General features: G+C 39.9%; 22 non-coding genes and 5 pseudogenes across 22 annotated transcripts; all 27 read right to left on the minus strand.

Moving 5' to 3' along the window:
• Positions 1-122: 122 nt before the first annotated feature.
• LOC146032558 (5S ribosomal RNA) lies at positions 123-241 on the minus strand. Its single transcript, XR_014457987.1, has one exon. It is a non-coding gene; the product is annotated as a 5S ribosomal RNA (ribosomal RNA).
• Positions 242-586: 345 nt separating this feature from the next.
• LOC146032560 (5S ribosomal RNA) lies at positions 587-705 on the minus strand. The gene has a single exon (XR_014457989.1). It is a non-coding gene; the product is annotated as a 5S ribosomal RNA (ribosomal RNA).
• Positions 706-1,050: 345 nt separating this feature from the next.
• Positions 1,051-1,169, minus strand: LOC146027700 (5S ribosomal RNA). The gene has a single exon (XR_014455088.1). It is a non-coding gene; the product is annotated as a 5S ribosomal RNA (ribosomal RNA).
• Positions 1,170-1,513: 344 nt separating this feature from the next.
• Positions 1,514-1,632, minus strand: LOC146032561 (5S ribosomal RNA). Its single transcript, XR_014457990.1, has one exon. It is a non-coding gene; the product is annotated as a 5S ribosomal RNA (ribosomal RNA).
• A 345-nt stretch (positions 1,633-1,977) lies between these two features.
• Positions 1,978-2,096, minus strand: LOC146027775 (5S ribosomal RNA; annotated as a pseudogene).
• A 344-nt stretch (positions 2,097-2,440) lies between these two features.
• On the minus strand, positions 2,441-2,559 carry LOC146029701 (5S ribosomal RNA; annotated as a pseudogene).
• A 345-nt stretch (positions 2,560-2,904) lies between these two features.
• LOC146033728 (5S ribosomal RNA) lies at positions 2,905-3,023 on the minus strand. The gene has a single exon (XR_014459136.1). It is a non-coding gene; the product is annotated as a 5S ribosomal RNA (ribosomal RNA).
• Positions 3,024-3,368: 345 nt separating this feature from the next.
• Positions 3,369-3,487, minus strand: LOC146032777 (5S ribosomal RNA). Its single transcript, XR_014458195.1, has one exon. It is a non-coding gene; the product is annotated as a 5S ribosomal RNA (ribosomal RNA).
• Positions 3,488-3,831: 344 nt separating this feature from the next.
• Positions 3,832-3,950, minus strand: LOC146027702 (5S ribosomal RNA). The gene has a single exon (XR_014455090.1). It is a non-coding gene; the product is annotated as a 5S ribosomal RNA (ribosomal RNA).
• A 344-nt stretch (positions 3,951-4,294) lies between these two features.
• On the minus strand, positions 4,295-4,413 carry LOC146028520 (5S ribosomal RNA; annotated as a pseudogene).
• Positions 4,414-4,757: 344 nt separating this feature from the next.
• LOC146032563 (5S ribosomal RNA) lies at positions 4,758-4,876 on the minus strand. Its single transcript, XR_014457991.1, has one exon. It is a non-coding gene; the product is annotated as a 5S ribosomal RNA (ribosomal RNA).
• A 345-nt stretch (positions 4,877-5,221) lies between these two features.
• Positions 5,222-5,340, minus strand: LOC146032564 (5S ribosomal RNA). Its single transcript, XR_014457992.1, has one exon. It is a non-coding gene; the product is annotated as a 5S ribosomal RNA (ribosomal RNA).
• A 345-nt stretch (positions 5,341-5,685) lies between these two features.
• LOC146034560 (5S ribosomal RNA) lies at positions 5,686-5,804 on the minus strand. Its single transcript, XR_014459964.1, has one exon. It is a non-coding gene; the product is annotated as a 5S ribosomal RNA (ribosomal RNA).
• A 344-nt stretch (positions 5,805-6,148) lies between these two features.
• Positions 6,149-6,267, minus strand: LOC146027703 (5S ribosomal RNA). The gene has a single exon (XR_014455091.1). It is a non-coding gene; the product is annotated as a 5S ribosomal RNA (ribosomal RNA).
• A 344-nt stretch (positions 6,268-6,611) lies between these two features.
• LOC146032565 (5S ribosomal RNA) lies at positions 6,612-6,730 on the minus strand. Its single transcript, XR_014457993.1, has one exon. It is a non-coding gene; the product is annotated as a 5S ribosomal RNA (ribosomal RNA).
• A 345-nt stretch (positions 6,731-7,075) lies between these two features.
• Positions 7,076-7,194, minus strand: LOC146033979 (5S ribosomal RNA). The gene has a single exon (XR_014459388.1). It is a non-coding gene; the product is annotated as a 5S ribosomal RNA (ribosomal RNA).
• A 345-nt stretch (positions 7,195-7,539) lies between these two features.
• Positions 7,540-7,658, minus strand: LOC146034493 (5S ribosomal RNA). The gene has a single exon (XR_014459899.1). It is a non-coding gene; the product is annotated as a 5S ribosomal RNA (ribosomal RNA).
• Positions 7,659-8,003: 345 nt separating this feature from the next.
• LOC146031967 (5S ribosomal RNA) lies at positions 8,004-8,122 on the minus strand. The gene has a single exon (XR_014457418.1). It is a non-coding gene; the product is annotated as a 5S ribosomal RNA (ribosomal RNA).
• Positions 8,123-8,925: 803 nt separating this feature from the next.
• On the minus strand, positions 8,926-9,044 carry LOC146034490 (5S ribosomal RNA). Its single transcript, XR_014459896.1, has one exon. It is a non-coding gene; the product is annotated as a 5S ribosomal RNA (ribosomal RNA).
• Positions 9,045-9,389: 345 nt separating this feature from the next.
• LOC146034462 (5S ribosomal RNA) lies at positions 9,390-9,508 on the minus strand. The gene has a single exon (XR_014459869.1). It is a non-coding gene; the product is annotated as a 5S ribosomal RNA (ribosomal RNA).
• A 345-nt stretch (positions 9,509-9,853) lies between these two features.
• Positions 9,854-9,972, minus strand: LOC146033402 (5S ribosomal RNA). Its single transcript, XR_014458812.1, has one exon. It is a non-coding gene; the product is annotated as a 5S ribosomal RNA (ribosomal RNA).
• Positions 9,973-10,317: 345 nt separating this feature from the next.
• On the minus strand, positions 10,318-10,436 carry LOC146034486 (5S ribosomal RNA). The gene has a single exon (XR_014459893.1). It is a non-coding gene; the product is annotated as a 5S ribosomal RNA (ribosomal RNA).
• A 345-nt stretch (positions 10,437-10,781) lies between these two features.
• LOC146034494 (5S ribosomal RNA) lies at positions 10,782-10,900 on the minus strand. Its single transcript, XR_014459901.1, has one exon. It is a non-coding gene; the product is annotated as a 5S ribosomal RNA (ribosomal RNA).
• A 345-nt stretch (positions 10,901-11,245) lies between these two features.
• Positions 11,246-11,364, minus strand: LOC146031968 (5S ribosomal RNA). Its single transcript, XR_014457419.1, has one exon. It is a non-coding gene; the product is annotated as a 5S ribosomal RNA (ribosomal RNA).
• A 344-nt stretch (positions 11,365-11,708) lies between these two features.
• Positions 11,709-11,827, minus strand: LOC146027863 (5S ribosomal RNA; annotated as a pseudogene).
• A 344-nt stretch (positions 11,828-12,171) lies between these two features.
• On the minus strand, positions 12,172-12,290 carry LOC146027864 (5S ribosomal RNA; annotated as a pseudogene).
• Positions 12,291-12,635: 345 nt separating this feature from the next.
• LOC146027590 (5S ribosomal RNA) lies at positions 12,636-12,754 on the minus strand. Its single transcript, XR_014454984.1, has one exon. It is a non-coding gene; the product is annotated as a 5S ribosomal RNA (ribosomal RNA).
• Between the last annotated feature and the right edge of the window lie 279 nt (positions 12,755-13,033).

Genomic DNA, 13,033 nt, shown 5'->3' on the forward strand with positions numbered 1-13,033 from the left:
TCTTTAGGTGATGGCTATTGTGTCTGTTTGACCTCTTCCAAATGTCAGTGCTGGCAATAAAAAGAAAAAGTTTCCAATTTAAATAGCTAGATAATAAAAACAATTTGCCAGTAATGTGAAAAAACCTACAGCACCTGGTGTTCCCATGTGGTCTCCCACCCAAGTACTAACCAGGCCCAACACTGCTTAGCTTCCAAGATCAGACGAGATTGGGCCTATCCAATGTGGTATGGCTGTAGGTGAGATACAGGCACTTTTTTGCCCTCTTCTACTTCTATCACCAGGTAAGCTAATAAAAAAGTTTCCTAACAGTATTGGCTTACTGAAAAAAATCATGTGTTGGTAATGTAAAAAGACCTACAGGACATAATATTAGCAGGGGGTCTTAAATTAAACTACTAAAGAGGCTCAACACTGTTTAGCTGCCAAAAGCAGTTGGAATTGGGCCTAAACCGTGTGGTAAGTCTTTAGGTGATGGCTATTTTGTCTGTTTGACCTCTTCCAAATGTCTGTGCTGGCAATAAAAAGAAAAAGTTTCCAATTTAAATAGCTAGAGAATAAAAACAATTTGCCAGTAATGTGAAAAAACCTACAGCACCTGGTGTTCCCATGTGGTCTCCCACCCAAGTACTAACCAGGCCCAACACTGCTTAGCTTCCAAGATCAGACGAGATTGGGCCTATCCAATGTGGTATGGCTGTAGGTGAGATAAAGGCACTTTTTTGCCCTCTTCTACTTCTATCACCAGGTAAGATAATACAAAAGTTTCCTAACTGTATTGGCTTACTGAAAAAAATCATGTGTTGGTAATGTAAAAAGACCTACAGGACATGATATTAGCAGGGGGTCTTAAATTAAACTACTAAAGAGGCTCAACACTGTTTAGCTGCCAAAAGCAGTAGGAATTGGGCCTAAACCGTGTGGTAAGTCTTTAGGTGATGGCTATTGTGTCTGTTTGACCTCTTCCAAATGTCTGTGCTGGCAATAAAAAGAAAAAGTTTCCAATTTAAATAGCTAGAGAATAAAAACAATTTGCCAGTAATGTGAAAAAACCTACAGCACCTGGTGTTCCCATGTGGTCTCCCACCCAAGTACTAACCAGGCACAACACTGCTTAGCTTCCAAGATCAGACGAGATTGGGCCTATCCAATGTGGAATGGCTGTAGGTGAAATACAGGCACTTTTTTGCCCTCTTCTACTTCTATCACCAGGTAAGCTAAAAAAAAGTTTCCTAACTGTATTGGATTACTGAAAAAAATCATGTGTTGGTAATGTGAAAAGACCTACAGAACATGATATTAGCAGGGGGTCTTAAATTAAACTACTAAAGAGGCTCAACACTGTTTAGCTGCCAAAAGCATTTGGAATTGGGCCTAAACAGTGTGGTAAGTCTTTAGGTGATGGCTATTGTGTCTGTTTGACCTCTTCCAAATGTCAGTGCTGGCAATAAAAAGAAAAAGTTTCCAATTTAAATAGCTAGATAATAAAAACAATTTGCCAGTAATGTGAAAAAACCTACAGCACCTGGTGTTCCCATGTGGTCTCCCACCCAAGTACTAACCAGGCCCAACACTGCTTAGCTTCCAAGATCAGACGAGATTGGGCCTATCCAATGTGGTATGGCTGTAGGTGAGATAAATGCACTTTTTTGCCCTCTTCTACTTCTATCACCAGGTAAGATAATACAAAAGTTTCCTAACTGTATTGGCTTACTGAAAAAAATCATGTGTTGGTAATGTAAAAAGACCTACAGGACATGATATTAGCAGGGGGTCTTAAATTAAACTACTAAAGAGGCTCAACACTGTTTAGCTGCCAAAAGCAGTAGGAATTGGGCCTAAACCGTGTGGTAAGTCTTTAGGTGATGGCTATTGTGTCTGTTTGACCTCTTCCAAATGTCTGTGCTGGCAATAAAAAGAAAAAGTTTCCAATTTAAATAGCTAGAGAATAAAAACAATTTGCCAGTAATGTGAAAAAACCTTCAGCACCTGGTGTTCCCATGTGGTCTCCCACCCAAGTACTAACCAGGCCCAACACTGCTTAGCTTCCAAGATCAGACAAGATTGGGCCTATCCAATGTGGTATGGCTGTAGGTGAAATACAGGCACTTTTTTGCCCTCTTCTACTTCTATCACCAGGTAAGCTAATAAAAAAGTTTTCTAACTGTATTGGCTTACTGAAAAAAATCATGTGTTGGTAATGTAAAAAGACCTACAGAACATGATATTAGCAGGGGGTCTTAAATTAAACTACTAAAGAGGCTCAACACTGTTTAGCTGCCAAAATCAGTTGGAATTGGGCCTAAACCGTGTGGTAAGTCTTTAGGTGATGGCTATTGTGTCTGTTTGACCTCTTCCAAATGTCTGTGCTGGCAATAAAAAGAAAAAGTTTCCAATTTAAATAGCTAGAGAATAAAAAAAAATTGCCAGTAATGTGAAAAGCCTAGAGCACTTGGTGTTCCCATGTGGTCTCCCACACAAGCACTAACCAAGCCCAACACTGCTTAGCTTCCAAGATCAGATAAGATTGGGCCTATCCAATGTGGTATGTCAATAGGTGAGATACAGGCACTTTTTTGCCCTCTTCTACTTCTATCACCAGGTAAGCTAATAAAAAAGTTTCCTAACTGTTTTGGCTTACGGGAAAAAATCATGTGTTGGTAATGTAAAAAGACCTACAGGACATGATATTAGCAGGGGGTCTTAAATTAAACTACTAAAGAGGCTCTACACTGTTTAGCTGCCAAAAGCAGTTGGAATTGGGCCTAAACAGTGTGGTAAGTCTTTAGGTGATGGCTATTGTGTCTGTTTGACCTCTTCCAAATGTCTGTACTGGCAATATAAAGAAAAAGTTTCCAATTTAAATAGCTAGAGAATAAAAACAATTTGCCAGTAATGTGAAAAAACCTTCAGCACCTGGTGTTCCCATGTGGTCTCCCACCCAAGTACTAACCAGGCCCAACACTGCTTAGCTTCCAAGATCAGACGGGATTGGGCCTATCCAATGTGGTATGGCTGTAGGTGAGATACAGGCACTTTTTTGCCCTCTTCTACTTCTATCACCAGGTAAGCTAATAAAAAAGTTTCCTAACTGTATTGGCTTACTGAAAAAAATCATGTGTTGGTAATGTAAAAAGACCTACAGGACATAATATTAGCAGGGGGTCTTAAATTAAACTACTAAAGAGGCTCAACACTGTTTAGCTGCCAAAAGCAGTTGGAATTGGGCCTAAACAGTGTGGTAAGTCTTTAGGTGATGGCTATTTTGTCTGTTTTACCTCTTCCAAATGTCTGTGCTGGCAATAAAAAGAAAAAGTTTCCAATTTAAATAGCTAGAGAATAAAAACAATTTGCCAGTAATGTGAAAAAACCTACAGCACCTGGTGTTCCCATGTGGTCTCCCACCCAAGTACTAACCAGGCCCAACACTGCTTAGCTTCCAAGATCAGACGAGATTGGGCCTATCCAATGCGGTATGGCTGTAGGTGAGATACAGGCACTTTTTTGCCCTCTTCTACTTCTATCACCAGGTAAGCTAATAAAAAAGTTTCCTAACTGTATTGGCTTACTAAAAAAATCATGTGTTGGTAATGTAAAAAGACCTACAGGACATGATATTAGCAGGGAGTCTTAAATTAAACTACTAAAGAGGCTCAACACTGTTTAGCTGCCAAAAGCAGTTGGAATTGGGCCTAAACAGTGTGGTAAGTCTTTAGGTGATGGCTATTGTGTCTGTTTGACCTCTTCCAAATGTCTGTGCTGGCAATAAAAAGAAAAAGTTTCCAATTTAAATAGCTAGAGAATAAAAACAATTTGCCAGTAATGTGAAAAAACCTACAGCACCTGGTGTTCCCATGTGGTCTCCCACCCAAGTACTAACCAGGCACAACACTGCTTAGCTTCCAAGATCAGACGAGATTGGGCCTATCCAATGTGGAATGGCTGTAGGTGAAATACAGGCACTTTTTTGCCCTCTTCTACTTCTATCACCAGGTAAGCTAAAAAAAAGTTTCCTAACTGTATTGGATTACTGAAAAAAATCATGTGTTGGTAATGTGAAAAGACCTACAGAACATGATATTAGCAGGGGGTCTTAAATTAAACTACTAAAGAGGCTCAACACTGTTTAGCTGCCAAAAGCAGTTGGAATTGGGCCTAAACCGTGTGGTAAGTCTTTAGGTGATGGCTATTGTGTCTGTTTGACCTCTTCCAAATGTCTGTGCTGGCAATAAAAAGAAAAAGTTTCCAATTTAAATAGCTAGAGAATAAAAACAATTTGCCAGTAATGTGAAAAAACCTTCAGCACCTGGTGTTCCCATGTGGTCTCCCACCCAAGTACTAACCAGGCACAACACTGCTTAGCTTCCAAGATCAGACGAGATTGGGCCTATCCAATGTGGAATGGCTGTAGGTGAAATACAGGCACTTTTTTGCCCTCTTCTACTTCTATCACCAGGTAAGCTAAAAAAAAGTTTCCTAACTGTATTGGATTACTGAAAAAAATCATGTGTTGGTAATGTGAAAAGACCTACAGAACATGATATTAGCAGGGGGTCTTAAATTAAACTACTAAAGAGGCTCAACACTGTTTAGCTGCCAAAAGCATTTGGAATTGGGCCTAAACAGTGTGGTAAGTCTTTAGGTGATGGCTATTGTGTCTGTTTGACCTCTTCCAAATGTCAGTGCTGGCAATAAAAAGAAAAAGTTTCCAATTTAAATAGCTAGATAATAAAAACAATTTGCCAGTAATGTGAAAAAACCTACAGCACCTGGTGTTCCCATGTGGTCTCCCACCCAAGTACTAACCAGGCCCAACACTGCTTAGCTTCCAAGATCAGACGAGATTGGGCCTATCCAATGTGGTATGGCTGTAGGTGAGATACAGGCACTTTTTTGCCCTATTCTACTTCTATCACCAGGTAAGCTAATAAAAAAGTTTCCTAACGGTATTGGCTTACTGAAAAAAATCATGTGTTGGTAATGTAAAAAGACCTACAGGACATAATATTAGCAGGGGGTCTTAAATTAAACTACTAAAGAGGCTCAACACTGTTTAGCTGCCAAAAGCAGTTGGAATTGGGCCTAAACCGTGTGGTAAGTCTTTAGGTGATGGCTATTTTGTCTGTTTGACCTCTTCCAAATGTCTGTGCTGGCAATAAAAAGAAAAAGTTTCCAATTTAAATAGCTAGAGAATAAAAACAATTTGCCAGTAATGTGAAAAAACCTACAGCACCTGGTGTTCCCATGTGGTCTCCCACCCAAGTACTAACCAGGCCCAACACTGCTTAGCTTCCAAGATCAGACGAGATTGGGCCTATCCAATGTGGTATGGCTGTAGGTGAGATAAAGGCACTTTTTTGCCCTCTTCTACTTCTATCACCAGGTAAGATAATACAAAAGTTTCCTAACTGTATTGGCTTACTGAAAAAAATCATGTGTTGGTAATGTAAAAAGACCTACAGGACATGATATTAGCAGGGGGTCTTAAATTAAACTACTAAAGAGGCTCAACACTGTTTAGCTGCCAAAAGCAGTAGGAATTGGGCCTAAACCGTGTGGTAAGTCTTTAGGTGATGGCTATTGTGTCTGTTTGACCTCTTCCAAATGTCTGTGCTGGCAATAAAAAGAAAAAGTTTCCAATTTAAATAGCTAGAGAATAAAAACAATTTGCCAGTAATGTGAAAAAACCTTCAGCACCTGGTGTTCCCATGTGGTCTCCCACCCAAGTACTAACCAGGCCCAACACTGCTTAGCTTCCAAGATCAGACGAGATTGGGCCTATCCAATGCGGTATGGCTGTAGGTGAGATACAGTCACTTTTTTGCCCTCTTCTACTTCTATCACCAGGTAAGCTAATAAAAAAGTTTCCTAACTGTATTGGCTTACTAAAAAAATCATGTGTTGGTAATGTAAAAAGACCTACAGGACATGATATTAGCAGGGGGTCTTAAATTAAACTACTAAAGAGGCTCAACACTGTTTAGCTGCCAAAAGCAGTTGGAATTGGGCCTAAACAGTGTGGTAAGTCTTTAGGTGATGGCTATTGTGTCTGTTTGACCTCTTCCAAATGTCTGTGCTGGCAATAAAAAGAAAAAGTTTCCAATTTAAATAGCTAGAGAATAAAAACAATTTGCCAGTAATGTGAAAAAACCTACAGCACCTGGTGTTCCCATGTGGTCTCCCACCCAAGTACTAACCAGGCACAACACTGCTTAGCTTCCAAGATCAGACGAGATTGGGCCTATCCAATGTGGAATGGCTGTAGGTGAAATACAGGCACTTTTTTGCCCTCTTCTACTTCTATCACCAGGTAAGCTAAAAAAAAGTTTCCTAACTGTATTGGATTACTGAAAAAAATCATGTGTTGGTAATGTGAAAAGACCTACAGAACATGATATTAGCAGGGGGTCTTTAATTAAACTACTAAAGAGGCTCAACACTGTTTAGCTGCCAAAAGCATTTGGAATTGGGCCTAAACAGTGTGGTAAGTCTTTAGGTGATGGCTATTGTGTCTGTTTGACCTCTTCCAAATGTCAGTGCTGGCAATAAAAAGAAAAATTTTCCAATTTAAATAGCTAGATAATAAAAACAATTTGACAGTAATGTGAAAAAACCTACAGCACCTGGTGTTCCCATGTGGTCTCCCACCCAAGTACTAACCAGGCCCAACACTGCTTAGCTTCCAAGATCAGACGAGATTGGGCCTATCCAATGTGGTATGGCTGTAGGTGAGATAAAGGCACTTTTTTGCCCTCTTCTACTTCTATCACCAGGTAAGATAATACAAAAGTTTCCTAACTGTATTGGCTTACTGAAAAAAATCATGTGTTGGTAATGTAAAAATACCTACAGGACATGATATTAGCAGGGGGTCTTAAATTAAACTACTAAAGAGGCTCAACACTGTTTAGCTGCCAAAAGCAGTAGGAATTGGGCCTAAACCGTGTGGTAAGTCTTTAGGTGATGGCTATTGTGTCTGTTTGACCTCTTTCAAATGTCTGTGCTGGCAATAAAAAGAAAAAGTTTCCAATTTAAATAGCTAGAGAATAAAAACAATTTGCCAGTAATGTGAAAAAACCTTCAGCACCTGGTGTTCCCATGTGGTCTCCCACCCAAGTACTAACCAGGCCCAACACTGCTTAGTTTCCAAGATCAGATGAGATTGGGCCTATCCAATGTGGTATGGCTGTAGGTGAAATACAGGCACTTTTTTGCCCTCTTCTACTTCTATCACCAGGTAAGCTAATAAAACAGTTTCCTAACTGTATTGGCTTACTGAAAAAAATCATGTGTTGGTAATGTAAAAAGACCTACAGAACATGATATTAGCAGGGGGTCTTAAATTAAACTACTAAAGAGGCTCAACACTGTTTAGCTGCCAAAAGCATTTGGAATTGGGCCTAAACAGTGTGGTAAGTCTTTAGGTGATGGCTATTGTGTCTGTTTGACCTCTTCCAAATGTCAGTGCTGGCAATAAAAAGAAAAAGTTTCCAATTTAAATAGCTAGAGAATAAAAACAATTTGCCAGTAATGTGAAAAAACCTTCAGCACCTGGTGTTCCCATGTGGTCTCCCACCCAAGTACTAACCAGGCCCAACACTGCTTAGCTTCCAAGATCAGACGAGATTGGGCCTATCCAATGTGGTATGGCTGTAGGTGAAATACAGGCACTTTTTTGCCCTCTTCTACTTCTATCACCAGGTGGGCTAATACAAAAGTTTCCTAACTGTATTGGCTTACTGAAAAAAATCATGTGTTGGTAATGTAAAAAGACCTACAGGACATGATATTAGCAGGGGGTCTTAAATTAAACTACTAAAGAGGCTCAACACTGTTTAGCTGCCAAAATCAGTTGGAATTGGGCCTAAACCGTGTGGTAAGTCTTTAGGTGATGGCTATTGTGTCTGTTTGACCTCTTCCAAATGTCTGTGCTGGCAATAAAAAGAAAAAGTTTCCAATTTAAATAGCTAGAGAATAAAAACAATTTGCCAGTAATGTGAAAAAACCTACAGCACCTGGTGTTCCCATGTGGTCTCCCACCCAAGTACTAACCAGGCCCAACACTGCTTAGCTTCCAAGATCAGATGAGATTGGGCCTATCCAATGTGGTATGGCTGTAGGTGAGATAAAGGCACTTTTTTGCCCTCTTCTACTTCTATCACCAGGTGGGCTAATACAAAAGTTTCCTAACTGTATTGGCTTACTGAAAAAAATCATGTGTTGGTAATGTAAAAAGACCTACAGGACATGATATTAGCAGGGGGTCTTAAATTAAACTACTAAAGAGGCTCAACACTGTTAAGCTGCCAAAAGCAGTTGGAATTGGGCCTAAACCGTGTGGTAAGTCTTTAGGTGATGGCTATTGTGTCTGTTTGACCTCTTCCAAATGTCTGTGCTGGCAATAAAAAGAAAAAGTTTCCAATTTAAATAGCTAGAGAATAAAAACAATTTGCCAGTAATGTGAAAAAACCCACAGCACCTGGTGTTCCCATGTGGTCTCCCACCCAAGTTCTAAACATGCCCAACTTAGCTTCCAAGATCAGGCAAGATTGGGCCTATCCAATGTGGTATGGCTGTAGGTGAGATACAGGCACTTTTTTGCCCTCTTCTACTTCTATCACCAGGTAAGCAAATAAAAAAGTTTCCTAACTGTATTGGCTTACTGAAAAAAATCATGTGTTGGTAATGTAAAAAGACCTACAGGACATGATATTAGCAGGGGGTCTTAAATTAAACTACTAAAGAGGCTCAACACTGTTTAGCTGCCAAAAGCAGTTGGAATTGGGCCTAAACAGTGTGGTAAGTCTTTAGGTGATGGCTATTGTGTCTGTTTGACCTCTTCCAAATGTCAGTGCTGGCAATAAAAAGAAAATGTTTCCAATTTAAATAGCTAGAGAATAAAAAAAAATTGCCAGTAATGTGAAAAACCTACAGCACTTGGTGTTCCCATGTGGTCTCCCACCCAAGTACTAACCAGGCCCAACACTGCTTAGCTTCCAAGATCAGACGAGATTGGGCCTATCCAATGTGGTATGGCTGTAGGTGAAATACAGGCACTTTTTTGCCCTCTTCTACTTCTATCACCAGGTAAGCTAATAAAAAATTTTCCTAACTGTATTGGCTTACTGAAAAAAATCATGTGTTGGTAATGTAAAAAAACCTACAGAACATGATATTAGCAGGGGGTCTTAAATTAAACTACTAAAGAGGCTCAACACTGTTTAGCTGCCAAAAGCATTTGGAATTGGGCCTAAACAGTGTGGTAAGTCTTTATTTGATGGCTATTGTGTCTGTTTGACCTCTTCCAAATGTCAGTGCTGGCAATAAAAAGAAAAAGTTTCCAATTTAAATAGCTAGATAATAAAAACAATTTGCCAGTAATGTGAAAAAACCTACAGCACCTGGTGTTCCCATGTGGTCTCCCACCCAAGTACTAACCAGGCCCAACACTGCTTAGCTTCCAAGATCAGACGAGATTTGGCCTATCCAATGTGGTATGGCTGTAGGTGAGATACAGGCACTTTTTTGCCCTCTTCTACTTCTATCACCAGGTAAGCTAATAAAAAAGTTTCCTAACGGTATTGGCTTACTGAAAAAAATCATGTGTTGGTAATGTAAAAAGACCTACAGGACATAATATTAGCAGGGGGTCTTAAATTAAACTACTAAAGAGGCTCAACACTGTTTAGCTGCCAAAAGCAGTTGGAATTGGGCCTAAACCGTGTGGTAAGTCTTTAGGTGATGGCTATTTTGTCTGTTTGACCTCTTCCAAATGTCTGTGCTGGCAATAAAAAGAAAAAGTTTCCAATTTAAATAGCTAGAGAATAAAAACAATTTGCCAGTAATGTGAAAAAACCTACAGCACCTGGTGTTCCCATGTGGTCTCCCACTCAAGTACTAACCAGGCCCAACACTGCTTAGCTTCCAAGATCAGACGAGATTGGGCCTATCCAATGTGGTATGGCTGTAGGTGAGATAAAGGCACTTTTTTGCCCTCTTCTACTTCTATCACCAGGTAAGATAATACAAAAGTTTCCTAACTGTATTGGCTTACTGAAAAAAATCATGTGTTGGTAATGTAAAAATACCTACAGGACATGATATAAGCAGGGGGTCTTAAATTAAACTACTAAAGAGGCTCAACACTGTTTAGCTGCCAAAAGCAGTAGGAATTGGGCCTAAACCGTGTGGTAAGTCTTTAGGTGATGGCTATTGTGTCTGTTTGACCTCTTCCAAATGTCTGTGCTGGCAATAAAAAGAAAAAGTTTCCAATTTAAATAGCTAGAGAATAAAAACAATTTGCCAGTAATGTGAAAAAACCTTCAGCACCTGGTGTTCCCATGTGGTCTCCCACCCAAGTACTAACCAGGCCCAACACTGCTTAGTTTCCAAGATCAGACGAGATTGGGCCTATCCAATGTGGTATGGCTGTAGGTGAAATACAGGCACTTTTTTGCCCTCTTCTACTTCTATCACCAGGTAAGCTAATAAAACAGTTTCCTAACTGTATTGGCTTACTGAAAAAAATCATGTGTTGGTAATGTAAAAAGACCTACAGAACATGATATTAGCAGGGGGTCTTAAATTAAACTACTAAAGAGGCTCAACACTGTTTAGCTGCCAAAAGCATTTGGAATTGGGCCTAAACAGTGTGGTAAGTCTTTAGGTGATGGCTATTGTGTCTGTTTGACCTCTTCCAAATGTCAGTGCTGGCAATAAAAAGAAAAAGTTTCCAATTTAAATAGCTAGAGAATAAAAACAATTTGCCAGTAATGTGAAAAAACCTTCAGCACCTGGTGTTCCCATGTGGTCTCCCACCCAAGTACTAACCAGGCCCAACACTGCTTAGCTTCCAAGATCAGACGAGATTGGGCCTATCCAATGTGGTATGGCTGTAGGTGAAATACAGGCACTTTTTTGCCCTCTTCTACTTCTATCACCAGGTGGGCTAATACAAAAGTTTCCTAACTGTATTGGCTTACTGAAAAAAATCATGTGTTGGTAATGTAAAAAGACCTACAGGACATGATATTAGCAGGGGGTCTTAAATTAAACTACTAAAGAGGCTCAACACTGTTTAGCTGCCAAAATCAGTTGGAATTGGGCCTAAACCGTGTGGTAAGTCTTTAGGTGATGGCTATTGTGTCTGTTTGACCTCTTCCAAATGTCTGTGCTGGCAATAAAAAGAAAAAGTTTCCAATTTAAATAGCTAGAGAATAAAAACAATTTGCCAGTAATGTGAAAAAACCTACAGCACCTGGTGTTCCCATGTGGTCTCCCACCCAAGTACTAACCAGGCCCAACACTGCTTAGCTTCCAAGATCAGATGAGATTGGGCCTATCCAATGTGGTATGGCTGTAGGTGAGATAAAGGCACTTTTTTGCCCTCTTCTACTTCTATCACCAGGTGGGATAATACAAAAGTTTCCTAACTGTATTGGCTTACTGAAAAAAATCATGTGTTGGTAATGTAAAAAGACCTACAGGACATGATATTAGCAGGGGGTCTTAAATTAAACTACTAAAGAGGCTCAACACTGTTTAGCTGCCAAAAGCAGTTGGAATTGGGCCTAAACCGTGTGGTAAGTCTTTAGGTGATGGCTATTGTGTCTGTTTGACCTCTTCCAAATGTCTGTGCTGGCAATAAAAAGAAAAAGTTTCCAATTTAAATAGCTAGAGAATAAAAAAATTTGCCAGTAATGTGAAAAAACCCACAGCACCTGGTGTTCCCATGTGGTCTCCCACCCAAGTACTAAACATGCCCAACACTGCTTAGCTTCCAAGATCAGACGAGATTGGGCCTATCCAATGTGGTATGGCTGTAGGTGAGATAAAGGCACTTTTTTGCCCTCTTCTACTTCTATCACCAGGTAAGATAATACAAAAGTTTCCTAACTGTATTGGCTTACTGAAAAAAATCATGTGTTGGTAATGTAAAAAGACCTACAGGACATGATATTAGCAGGGGGTCTTAAATTAAACTACTAAAGAGGCTCAACACTGTTTAGCTGCCAAAAGCAGTTGGAATTGGGCCTAAACCGTGTGGTAAGTCTTTAGGTGATGGCTATTGTGTCTGTTTGACCTCTTCCAAATGTCTGTGCTGGCAATAAAAAGAAAAAGTTTCCAATTTAAATAGCTAGAGAATAAAAAAATTTGCCAGTAATGTGAAAAAACCCACAGCACCTGGTGTTCCCATGTGGTCTCCCACCCAAGTACTAAACATGCCCAACACTGCTTAGCTTCCAAGATCAGACGAGATTGGGCCTATCCAATGTGGTATGGCTGTAGGTGAGATAAAGGCACTTTTTTGCCCTCTTCTACTTCTATCACCAGGTAAGATAATACAAAAGTTTCCTAACTGTATTGGCTTACTGAAAAAAATCATGTGTTGGTAATGTAAAAATACCTACAGGACATGATATAAGCAGGGGGTCTTAAATTAAACTACTAAAGAGGCTCAACACTGTTTAGCTGCCAAAAGCAGTAGGAATTGGGCCTAAACCGTGTGGTAAGTCTTTAGGTGATGGCTATTGTGTCTGTTTGACCTCTTCCAAATGTCTGTGCTGGCAATAAAAAGAAAAAGTTTCCAATTTAAATAGCTAGAGAATAAAAACAATTTGCCAGTAATGTGAAAAAACATTCAGCACCTGGTGTTCCCATGTGGTCTCCCACCCAAGTACTAACCAGGCCCAACACTGCTTAGTTTCCAAGATCAGACGAGATTGGGCCTATCCAATGTGGTATGGCTGTAGGTGAAATACAGGCACTTTTTTGCCCTCTTCTACTTCTATCACCAGGTAAGCTAATAAAACAGTTTCCTAACTGTATTGGCTTACTGAAAAAAATCATGTGTTGGTAATGTAAAAAGACCTACAGAACATGATATTAGCAGGGGGTCTTAAATTAAACTACTAAAGAGGCTCAACACTGTTTAGCTGCCAAAAGCATTTGGAATTGGGCCTAAACAATGTGGTAAGTCTTTAGGTGATGGCTATTGTGTCTGTTTGACCTCTTCCAAATGTCAGTGCTGGCA

Source organism: Crinia signifera, chromosome 8, assembly GCF_055691185.1.
Source record: "Crinia signifera chromosome 8, ASM5569118v1, whole genome shotgun sequence".
Classification (NCBI taxonomy): Eukaryota; Metazoa; Chordata; class Amphibia; order Anura; family Myobatrachidae; genus Crinia; species Crinia signifera.